This window comes from Danio rerio, chromosome 5 (assembly GCF_049306965.1).
Source record: "Danio rerio strain Tuebingen ecotype United States chromosome 5, GRCz12tu, whole genome shotgun sequence".
NCBI classification, from domain to species: Eukaryota; Metazoa; Chordata; class Actinopteri; order Cypriniformes; family Danionidae; genus Danio; species Danio rerio.
The window spans coordinates 40,671,424-40,684,710 of NC_133180.1; the positions used below are offsets into that span (position 1 = coordinate 40,671,424).

Consider the following 13,287-nt stretch of genomic DNA (forward strand, 5'->3'; position numbering starts at 1 on the left):
AAATGCATTTCAGATTCTAAAAATGTAGACAGCACACCTCTAGTAGACTTGTTATATGAGACACCTGAAAAATATTTTTAGATGAATAATAAAGTTACTTGGGTTAAAAAAAAATGCTAGCTGTACCAAACTAAACTTTTATTTATAATCATTTTTAATATTTTTAACATAATGCTTATTTGCTCAAAAGTGACCCACATTTCAGTGAAAACAAGTCAGCATTTTTTAAATAAACTTTTTTTTTTTTTTAAATAAAATGGCAGGCGATGAAGTAAATCAAACTTTATATACCGTATTTAAACACATTACTTCACAACAACTACACAAACGGTCACTCACACAACACTAACAATAATGAAGTAAACAACATAACTAAACAACAAAAAGAAACATACAAAATATATATTTTAAATGAAATATACATTATTGCACTACATTCTCTGAACTTCATTATTCTCGAATATTAAACAGCTTCTTGGAATACTTGATTCTGATTGGTCAGATCAAAACATTTCAAGGTATGTTATTCCCCAATAACATCTAATTAAACTACAATGCAGGCTCCGTTTTGTGTAGGGCTGTCTATAAACTTGTCAGGCTTTATTATGTTGGAAAATCCGGCTAGATCTACATATAAGGTTTATTTACCTCAAACTTTCCTTTTACTGCTGTATTTAGAATGTCTTAATTTAGATGTAATCAACGGCACTAAAACAGTACACAACCAGGAGCTGTGGCTACTTAAAAGGCTTGGCTAATCTATATCAGTTAAGTCAAATCTTGTGCAGAACAAGAGTCTAAGAGAGGAAGAGTGAGCCCTATGGAGAATGATAACCCACCTGCCATTTGAAGACACAGAGACACTCCACGGGTTCAGATTATGCTGAACACTGATACCGTATAGCCTAAAGTACACTGACATTTACTGCAGTCAAATGCGTAGGAGCAATAATAAATGAAGCATATTTAAAACTAGTCTCTTTAAAAAAATAAACTCAAAGCCTGAATCATCATCTCATGGACTATTTATTTACAATAGGTGGAGACTATATGACACTGGCACGAGGTGTTCATTATTCATGTGAATGTTGATCTATTCTGATGAAACTACACATGCTCGGTCATAGTGTGACTGTTTTGAACAAAAGCCTGTTACATCATGGCAATATGTAATGTGCTACAATGAGCCATGATGTAATACACACATAAACAAAAGCTCAAAATGCAGAATCAGGAATAATGCCTTATAACAAGGGCGTTCAATGAGGGGTCCGCAGAAATACTGCAATGTTACTCTTTGAAGTCTGCAGCAGTTATTGTTTGAAGTCATAGTTGTGAACTTATTAAAATAGGCATTGAACAAAATTACAATTATTAGTTGAAATGTTCAGAAGGTTACAAAAATGATTTATAAGCTGTACATGGAAGCATAGCTGGACATTTTGCCAGGCTGTTTTATCATTTAAAGATCTTTTAGACATTCTTTTCCAGAAATGACATTGAAACATTGGCCAACGATGTACATTTAAACAGAAACTAAACAACAAACACTAGGACTGCACAATATACTGTTTCAGCATCGATTTTGCAATAAGCACATCTGCAATAGTCACATGGCAAGATTTGCTATGTTGAGTCTGGATTATAGTTGAACAAGAGCCACAGAATTATATTTAATTATGTATATATATGTATATAATGCACTTTAAAAGCTAAAAAGTAACTCAAGCCATTTGAGGAAACCGATTGCAACAACCATAAATTCAAAACTAATCCTAATGAGTACTGTGAACTTAATCCATTTGTGTAAATGAAGCACTTTGAAAACAGCAAACCCCAATAAATGAAAAGAACTCAAACCACCTGAGTACTGTAAAACCCTTAAGTTAAGGCAACTTAAACTTTGAGGAGACCGATTGCTACAAACCATTCAAGTTCAAAACTAATCCTAATAAGTACTGTGAACTTAATCCATTTGTGTAAATGAAGCAATTTGAGCACAGTAAAACCCAAGAAATGAAGAGAACTCAAACCAACTTCCTGTTGGTTTCTACTGTAAAACTTAAGTTAAGGCAAATCAAACCATTTGAGGAAACCGATTGCTACAAACCATTTGGGTTAAAAACTAATCTATACGAGTACTGTGAACTTTCTTGATTTAAGTTGAAGTAATGAGGTATTTAATTAACTCAATACTTTCAACACTGAGTTCAAACCTCTTTTCAAATGAGCAGAATTAACTTTCAATAAATTTTGAGTTAACTACACTCATTTAATTTGATAAAGTTGACTGTTGGGTTTTACAGTGTGTATTTATACTGAATTCAAACGATTGGTGTGAAAAAAAATGTTTTTTTTTCTCTTTTTTTTACTTCCAATATCTACATTTCAAGGCAAAAGATTATTGTACTTACCCTACTGGCAGATAATTTAGCTTGTTTTAACGAAAAACTCTTAACTTTGGCTTATTTCATCTGATGGTGAAAACTAAATATTTTTACTTGATTTAAGAATTGTTTTGATATTTGGACTAGAAACTAGACAAAGCAAATAAAAATGGAGTTTTTGCATTGTGATTATATATTTTCTGTATCGGAATACTGTTAGCAATTAGATTAAGCTATTTAAATGGTCTTGTGACACTGTATGTATATCGCAATATTTAATCGCAGAAAAATAAAATATTGCAATATCAGATATTTCCAATATCATGCAGCCCTAACAAGCACAACCATAAAGATTTTAATTATTTTTTTTCAGTAATGATTTTGCTACTTTCGGACTCTAAATAAAATGAAAACATAATGATGTGTATTTACATAAATCCACAGGTTAATAAATCTTATTGTCTTTTCAATGTAAGCATGCAAATTGATATTAATATCAATGTCAACGTCAAAACTGTTGTGTTTTTAGCACACTGCCTGGCAATTAAAACAAATAAAGCCTTCAAAACAACATGTTTACAGTTGCGTTTACAGTCTGCTATACGCTTCAGTTAATACAGACAATGCCACATGGTACACAGAGTAAAAGCAGAACTGACAGTTTGGTACATATGGTAATAATATATTAGTAGTTAGATAAGAGGGCACTATAGAAATATGTAATAAATAAGTAAAATAATTAGTTTATTCAGTAGAATTGTAAATAACCTTAAATCCAAATTATATTTGAATATAACAATATATTTGTTAAAAAATTTCAAGCTAAATATTTTAGAATAACCTATAATTAATTATCATGTTCATTGTTTCATTTTTCAACATTCACTTATACTCAAAATCATAATAATAATATATTTTTTTGTTGAATCTTTGTTAATTTTACAAGCAAACACATGCTACAGTTAGCTGCTTCAAATGAATTCAGATGAATTGTGTTCACATCACACCTACCTGTGCAGTTCTTGTTTTGAAGTTTGCTTCTAAAAAACTAGTCTAAAATATTATACCTACTAATCTTATAACTATATCCGTTTAAAAACGTGAGATACATTTAATTGATTTTACAATTTTAGGGTTACAACTGCTATGTACATAGTATTTGTAGTTTTCATGAAAAATATAATTATTTTAATTCTTTTTCTGCATGACTGCTGTATGTCAGGTTGCTTGGCAGGTAAATGAGTAATATAAACTGCTTTCTGCCAGGCTGAGAGTTCTTGTCAAATCTGTTGGCTAAGTTAGAGTTTTTTTGGACTCAAACCTCTGCCGTTGTGCTGTCAGTCAAGACCTTTCGAGCACACATGATCACTTTCTTCACAACATGAATGTGTGTATAACTACGCTGCAACACTGCATCAGAGGCAGCTTGCTGATATGTCTGGCGCTAATATTGTAGGAGAGCAAGTTTTTCACAGCTGTTGAAGTCATTATTTGATGCATTGATACTCTGCTCTCTCTGATTAAATAATATTCTTGTTCACTATTATACTGCATATTAAACGATGAGTAAAATGCAATAGTGAGTGACAGAGGTGACATTTGCTTCAGGACAATACAAATGGTCCGGCATGTACAGTCAAAATTGTTAACCCTACTGAGAAATTTAAATTCTTTCTCTAATACTTCCTGACTAAATTTTAATGGCAAGAAAATTGTTTCTTTTGGATTGGCTGTTTAATTTTTTTTTATTTTATTTTATAAATTAATTCTTAGGGTCAGTATTATTAGCCATGTTAAGATTTTTTTCTGCCAACAGAACAAATTTTTTTTGTCCAATCATTTTCCTAACTAACTTAACTTAGAGTTATATAGCAAAAAAGTTTTTTCTTCAACCAAGGTTGTTAAAACATGATATTAAAAAGCCAAAACTCACTATGCAGTTTATTGATGATGCATTCCACACATAAGCAAACAGATTAGACCAGAATGTGAAAGTTAAGCCTCAATAATTTATTTATTTTCTTTTCGGCTTAGTCCCTTTATTAATCGGGGGTCGCCACAGCGGAATGAACTGCCAACTTATCCAGCATATGTTTTAAACAGCGAATGTCCTTCCAGCTGCAACCCATCACTGAGAAACACACATACACCCTTATTCACACACATAAACTACAGACACCTTTAGCTTACCTAATTCGCCTATAGTGCATGTCTTTAGACTAGGGAAACTGGAGCACCCGGAGCAAACCCACACAAACACAGGGAGAACATGCAAACTCCACACAGAAATGCCAAATGATCCAGCCGAGACTCGAACCAGCGACCTTCTTGCTGTGAAGCGACATTGCTACCCACTGCGCCACAATGCTACCCAAAAGTTAAACTAGTCCTGATAAAAGATTTTGTTGTCATATTCATTGAGTATCATTTATGGTCTCACACATGAACTTGTGTGATCGTATCATTTTTTGTGTGCGTTTTTGAGCCAGAGTTGTCAGCAATTGTTTTGTAGTCATGCAGTGTGTATATCTTACGGTCACAGATACATTATACAGTTTAAAAACAACAGCAACTGAACACTACTTTAGATAATCAGATCTCCAGGAAAAGGATTAAGGACCCCTAGTGTATGTGATTTTTCTTATTAAATATGCTGATAATGCTGTCTTAATTTTGTTTTGATTCAGTCTAAGGAGGAGATTGTGATGAAGTTACTGCATCTAAAGCAAACTTTCAAGAAAGTGACTCAGTGTTGCGTATGATCAGTCACAATGGTGCTTTTGCAACTGCTCCACAAATAATAAAACAGTATTAATACTAATATTTTATTATAGCTATAATATAATGTTTTTTTTTTGTTTGTTTGTTTTTTTTTTTGCTGATGTACATTTTAAAGACTTTAAGCATCATTTTGGAGTTTAAGAATGTTATCATGTCATAGAGATGACGCAAAATCATCGTCTGGGACATCATGACCCCTCCAAGAAGGGGTCAGAACTTTCTCAGTGCCAGGCAACTGGACACTTAATAATTGTCCGATGACTACATTGACCTGTGCTTTTGTCAGTCTGGCTGTGTTTTGGAACAAACTGTGGCTTTATTAACGGTTTCCAGTGGTGACCACACTGAGTAGCTTCCTGTTGGGTAATGTTTCTATGACAGTTGTTTACTAAGTAAAACTTCAGACTTTTATCATCTACAAAGCAGTGTTACAACTTAAAGTAAACCTTTTTTGTATATTTTTTTGCGTAAAGAGTTACGTACCAAAGCCAGTTGATAGATGAGGAAATCTCATGAGATTAATACTAAAACTAACAGGCCTACAGGAAACGGTTACAAAACAGATTGTCTTACTTGTATAGAACAAAAAAGCATGCTTGCATAACTCATATTATCCACAATCAATAACATGCTTAACCATTTGAAATCTGCTTTACTCTTTGTATTCATGCTGGAATCAAGAAAAGTCTGAATTTGCTCAGAGTAAAAATGTCTCTGGTCACCATTAGGTAAAAATAATTAAGTCATTATTGTAATGATTAACCCTTTGACTACCCCTACCAAATGGTTGACAATATTTTTACTGTTTTAAATAATGACTGTTAAAGTCATTTTAAAAATGAATGTATTGATTAATGGCTTATACACAGCATTGTTGGTTTACAAAAAAATAAAAATAAAAAAAGTTCAAACATAAACTACACTTGATTTTGGTTTTATTGTAAAAACAAAACAAACAAACAAAAAACAAGAAAACATGTAAAAGGTGAATCTAAAATATTTAATGGCATATTTTATTTAGTATTCAAATATGTTTTATTTTGAGTATTTTTTCAAAAATAAATTAGTCTTACACTTCATGTTTTCATATTTTTGATGGTATATGTAATAATTACAGTACTTTTAACATAAATGGACATATCAAGGTAGAGGCTGATATTTTAGAAATTATGGGATGTGTTAAAAAAAAATTCATTGAGTGTGTTAACTAGTGACATTAGGGGCCCTTTCATACACCTGGCGCAAGGTGTGACGCATTTGTTGTTTGCTAGCTTCAGCTTGGCGCAAGAGTCGTTTTGATGTTTTGCGCCACGCTGTTTAAATAGCAAATGCATTTGCGCTCATTTTTGCACCCATAAGCGTTCTGGTCTAAAAAAGGAGGCATGTTGAGGTGCATTGCTGGCAGGTTGCTATTTTGAGAGACTATAATAGATTGTTCAATAGCCCAGAACAAATCTGGTCTATAGTCCAGCGCAGAGTTTGTTAGTTGTGCGCCTCGCTTACACACTGCTTAATACACACAAGATGTAGAGCAGGGGTGCTCAATCCTGTTCCTGGAGATCGACCTTCCTGCAGATTTCAGTTGCTACCCATATAAAACACACCTGAACCAATTAATTAGGACCTGAACACCACGTGATAATTACAGGCAGGTGTGTTTGATATGGGTAGCAACTGAAAACTGCAGGAAGCTAGATCTCCAGGAACAGGATTAAGCATCCCTGCTCTACATCTTGTGTGTATTAAGCAGTGTGTAAGCGAGGCGCACAACTAACAAACTCTGCGCTGGACTATAGACCAGATTTGTTCTGGGCTATTGAACAATCTATTATAGTCTCTCAAAATAGCAACCTGCCAGCAATGCACCTCAACATGCCTCCTTTTTTAGACCAGAACGCTTATGGGTGCAAAAATGAGCGCAAATGCATTTGCTATTTAAACAGCGTGGCGCAAAACATCAAAACGACTCTTGCGCCAAGCTGAAGCTAGCAAACAACAAATGCGTCACACCTTGCGCCAGGTGTATGAAAGGGCCCCTAATGTCACTAGTTAACACACTCAATGAATTTTTTTTTAACACATCCCATAATTTCTAAAATATCAGCCTCTACCTTGATATGTCCATTTATGTTAAAAGTACTGTAATTATTACATATACCATCAAAAATATGAAAACATGAAGTGTAAGACTAATTTATTTTTGAAAAAATACTCAAAATAAAACATATTTGAATACTAAATAAAATATGCCATTAAATATTTTAGATTCACCTTTTACATGTTTTCTTGTTTTTTGTTTGTTTGTTTTGTTTTTACAATAAAACCAAAATCAAGTGTAGTTTATGTTTGAACTTTTTTTATTTTTATTTTTTTGTAAACCAACAATGCTGTGTATAAGCCATTAATCAATACATTCATTTTTAAAATGACTTTAACAGTCATTATTTAAAACAGTAAAAATATTGTCAACCATTTGGTAGGGGTAGTCAAAGGGTTAATCATTACAATAATGACTTAATTATTTTTACCTAATGGTGACCAGAGACATTTTTACTCTGAGCAAATATGCAAATATCTTTATCTTCTCATATGAAAAAGAAATTAAATATTAAAGATATATAGGATATAATAAGGATATATATATATATATATATATATATATATATATATATATATATATATATATATATATATATATATATATATATATATATATATAATTATATATATATATATATATATATATATATATATATATATATATATATATATATATATATAATTATATATATATATATATATATATATATATAATTATATATATATATATATATATATATATATATATATATATATATATATATATATATATATATATATATATATATATAGGATATAAATATAAAGAATTAAAATATTACAAAACATATTGTTTTCTAGCCTACATAAATATAAAAAAACATACTTTCATGCCTTCTTCATCTCGGGAGGCTTTTCAGTTTGTTCATAACAATTTGCTTTTGTATAAAGCTATTATTATTAGCAGTGTTAAATATTATATGCATATGCATTTTTGTTTTATTAAAAACAAGCTTAGATTTGCCCACCTGTCAGGTTTAGACCATATGGAGCATAGCATGTGTATTTGGATATAACGTTTTGACCACACTTCGTTATTATTGTTCATTTATTCGTTTGCTGGAAATTAGAACTGAATTTAGAAATGGTTTTGAAACAAATCTCTGCATTTATCAAATGAAATTAATTATTTAAAGCCTAATTGATGTCTGTGCATATAACACATTTCCCTATCCACGAGAGTGAAAGTAAAGAATGAGGAGGCTCAACTGCAATCCAAACATTTTTTTTCTTGGTGGAGTAGTTCAAGGGTCAATCTTATAATTTGAAATCAATATAAATGTGCATTTATTGTAGCTTCATGCAACATCTGACATGGTTCAATAATATGATATATGCAACCATTCTATGTACACACTATGTACATTTGATCTAATATAGCACAGTACAGAGCTTGTTTTAGCTTTTAGTTGAGTGAGTCATCATCTAATCATAGCTTGTATCGACAAAAAGTAAAAAAAAAAAGTAGTAACAAAAAGAACCGTTTGCACTGTCTGATAGCTTTAAAACCTATAATGGATGCCTTATAACAAACTTTTCCAAATTCCATCAGCACACCAAACCTTGTTATCTAATTTACATAACATGAGGCCTAAGTATTTTATTAGGTTATTTTAAGTTATAACATTTTATTTAGCCTTTCCAATGTTTTGTGGTCAACAGTTAGGTAAGCCAATGTTGTTTCTTTATCTTTTATTTTGTGAAAGAGGTTTGAACCTTAGTTAGCTGGCTAGGATTTGATTTGTTTGCAGTTTTGGCTTTTCCCCTCTCTACTGAATTACTTATTTTTAGTCTCTCCTTAAATTAACGTGTTAAATAATAAATGCTCCTTTTCATTTATACATCTTCTTTGAGAGTTTGTGTGTTGAAATTGGGTGCTAAAGCAAAAAAAAAAGATGCTGCACACATACAATTGTATGGTCGAGGTGCCCTAATGTTAATCAATCTAAACCTCAGGGGGAAGGTGGAAACTAGTAACCACTGACCTTTTTCCTGTATGGAGGCCAAGAGCTATTGCTCCTGGTATTCAGCATTTTTTAAACTATCTCCTCTTGAGTTCAATGTCAAAAAAAGACAATGACAAAGAGTTGGAACCACATGAGGGAAAGCAAATGTTCATTTTTGAGTGAACTATCCCTGTAAATCAATTGTTCTGTTTTGTTTGAGAGCTGTGGTGGGCAGAGGTGTAGCAACTCTTATTTGAAACCTATAGACAGACGTCTTAAGGAAAGCTTGACAAATGCTCAGAGTCTGAAGCTGATCAATCAGACATGTGAGCAAGAGAAGGAAGATAGCATGTTTTCCCATACACACCGTAACCAGTGCAATTATGCAGGAATTATTTCCCCATATCAGAAAGCCACATAAATCTAGCATAAATTTAACAGTTGGTGGGTGAATGAGATTCTCAGCCGGAGGCTACCGATTGGATTCAAAGGGCCGATTCGCTATGATGTAACTGGATATGAGCTCATTATGAGTCAGAGAGACAGAGAGGATTGAGAAGAGATGCATGTATATGCTTCAGCAGGCTTGAAGACACACACACACACACACACACACACACACACACACACACACACACACACACACACACACACACACACACACACACACACACACACACACACTTGACAGTAATGGTTTCTGAGTCTCCCCTTCTCTCATCTGTTGCTATTCAGACATCAGTAAAAGCTGTGCCATTGTCCCCAGTGAGACCTTAAAAAATCTCTGAAGTCAAAGGCAAAAATCACAGCTCATCCACTGGAGATTCAGCATTCACTCCCAACAACATGACAGAATGTTTGATGAATTGCAGCACAGTAATGCTCATACAGACACTTAGTCCATGCCTGTCCAGTATTGCCATTTATATGAGACACAGGGAGTGCAATACTGTGCCTCAACAAAGCAACATTCTTCTGAAACCCAATTTGCCTTTTGCCTTTGACACCTGGTTTTAAAGATGCATTTATTAAAAATCCAATCACAAGTGGATATGGCATTATGGCATTGAGTTTGCCCATTTTATATCTCGTCCAGATGGTGATCAGATTTCTATTGTAGTGTAGGTGTTCTTAATCATTCAGCCATAAATAAATCAGCTACAAAATATCTGCAACATTTCATTTTGTGTTTTTTTTTATGAAATGCAACAAACAACAGTACACTGGGAAATAAAAAAGTTGACTCAACTTAAAATTATAAGGCAACAAACTTCAGGATATTTTAGAAATTACTTAACTTAAATTGAGACAAGTGCAGTAATTGGATTGAAAGTTGAGTCAACTGAAAAATATCCTAAGGTTTGTTGCCTTAATTTTAAGTTGAGTCAACGCATTCTTGACTCAACTTAAAATTCATTCTATACAAGTACTTGATGTTATTTGGGGTAACATAATCAGTCCATCACTTGACAGTGAGAGTCATTTCATGCAGAGAGAAAGACACACTCCCACCAGTCAAAGTCACTCATCTCCCCCTCCATCAACACAGTCATCCTCCTCTCATCATTTCCTCCTGTCTCTGTCCCGCTCTGCCTCTCAGCACCATTAGTCACAGTGTTGAGCGCAGTCAGTGCCGCACCTGTCCTGTCCTGCTCTCACTCACACACCCACAGGTACTGCTCCACTGCTCTCTCTTTATCCCACACACTCAGAGAGAGTCAGGTCAGAACAAACCGCTTGATCTCACAGAATCTGGAACGCTTTAACATTAAAAATAAGACACACACACACACACACACACACACACACACACACACACACACACACACACATGCAAAAATGTAGACTTTCACATATGGACTGTCTACAACTGTCTTTGTGTTCTGATTTGTAGCATGTAGAAAATGTCAAGCTGATGGGACACAGGTGCTCCATTACCTTTCTTCGCCCTCTGTACATCAATTCATGTGGTCACAGTCAATTTAATGTAATTGAAACTGACACCTTTTATGACTACCCATAATGCTATGTGTCACATGTGTGCCTTTCACTCAGATTACTTTTTTATTTCATTTAAGAAATATATTCGGCTGAGAGGGGCACAAACCGATGCAAGTTTTAAACACGATATAAAAACTTCCACACATGTTTGAATAGAAAAAACTCACAGTATTCACTTGTTGCCGTATTAACATTAATCTGCCATTCAGTAAATCTTTTGAAAATGTTGTTGAACCTTTATTTATCCATAATAAAAGTACATTTCTGTCTGAAGAAAAGTTTTACTGTTTATTTCTGGCAGTTAAGATCATTATTTAATGCTTTGCTAAATAACACATGACACTTACCCCATATTCAAATCTAATAGTGCAAATGGAAAATGTTGAAAGAATGAGGAATAGTTCACCCAAAACCAAAGACACTTGTTCCAAACCCTGACTTTTTTCATCACACAACTGAAGATTATTTTTGAAGAAAGATGGAAACCTGTAGCCATTGATTTCAGCTTTCCTCAAAAAAAATTCTTTGGTGATTAACAGAAAAAAATAACTCCTAAAGCTTTATAACCACTTGAAGGGAAAAAAATGTGCCAAAACTCAGGTCATGTTGAACCTTTATGCCTGTAAAAAATTAATATTAATAAATAAATAGATAGATATCATCATGGCAAATATAAAATAAATCAGTTATTAGAAATTAACTATTAAAACTATTATGTTTAGAAATATGTTGAAAAAATCGTCTCTCCGTTAAACAGAAAATGGGGGAAAGAAATAAACCTGGCTTCATAATATGCACATACACAAAACATTTCTATTATTAATTTATGAATATACATCGTTGAGGTAAGGTGCTTGTAATGAAGTATTCCTTTGATCAATATTACACAGCAAAGGCCTTAATACCTAAAAACACTGTCCAAAAAACGAATGAGAAAATCACCCAAATACAAATGAATGCAAAGTGCACATTTCCATTCAAGCCAGCTTTCCATAACCACAGGAGCAGGAAGTGATTATCTGCTGCTGCAGACTTACAGTTTGCCTTTGAAAGGTTTGTAAACATGAAGCAATCAACAACAAAGCACACATGCAAATTTGAAGCCTTTATTATCCCATTGAACAATTTAACAAATGACTTAACATATCTAATCTCACCAAGAAGAAACATTCCTGACTTGCCACAGGCTACGGTGCAGCATAAATAAAACATTATCATTTTCTTTTTACTGAAAGGAAAAGGGCAGCAAATCTAAAAAAGGAAGCTTTAATAATTCCTTCAGGCTAAGCATACTGTTTTTGTCTCGTCTAAAGCTCACATCGCTTAGTTAAGTAAAGCCATGCCTCAGTTTATCTTGTTCAATACACAGTGTAGCAGATTCTGTGGTAAATTATTCATGAATCAACCCTCTTGCATTTTTTCTTGTTAAAAGGACTTTCCCCAGAAGTACATCCAGATATAGTATTTTTTTAAATCATGGAAAATTATTTTCTCCCCACAAAACAGAAGTGTGTGCAATAATGTCATGTCCCAAGGTTTCCAATATGGTGATTTACAGCCAAATATGGTTGACTTCATTATCTACAGCATGATTCTCTGAGAATTAGGAGAAAGAGGAAATGAAAAGAGAATGTGGGCATTTCACAATGCTGAGGTTACTATTTCTCTCTGTGAAACAACGCAAGTAAACACATGACCGCTGTTAGATGAAAGCAGGTTCTAGAAGTATGGAAAACTACACTGAGTGGGAGTGAGGGGGTTTTCTGCAAGTTTCTAGAACTGATGTGCGATACAGTAAATGAATCTGATGGACATTTGACAGTCACCTGGTGAAACCAGTAGTATAAAAAAAGCATTGAATTTCACACAAGTTCTCATTTAAAACTTGTTTCATTTCTGGTCTGCTGAGGCCATGAATAAATACAGCTGGGCCATTCCCTGACTTATTTTGTTACAACTTTTTAAGAAGAATGACAAACATAAAAAGTGATTAAAACCAGAATATGAGATGAAAATTTACTAGTGTTCATTTT

The 13,287-nt window shown here is 33.3% G+C and overlaps 1 protein-coding gene across 2 annotated transcripts in view; it reads right to left on the minus strand.

Moving 5' to 3' along the window:
• The window catches only part of rasgef1ba (RasGEF domain family, member 1Ba), a 104,142-nt gene that overhangs the window by 44,594 nt on the left and 46,261 nt on the right, over positions 1-13,287 (minus strand).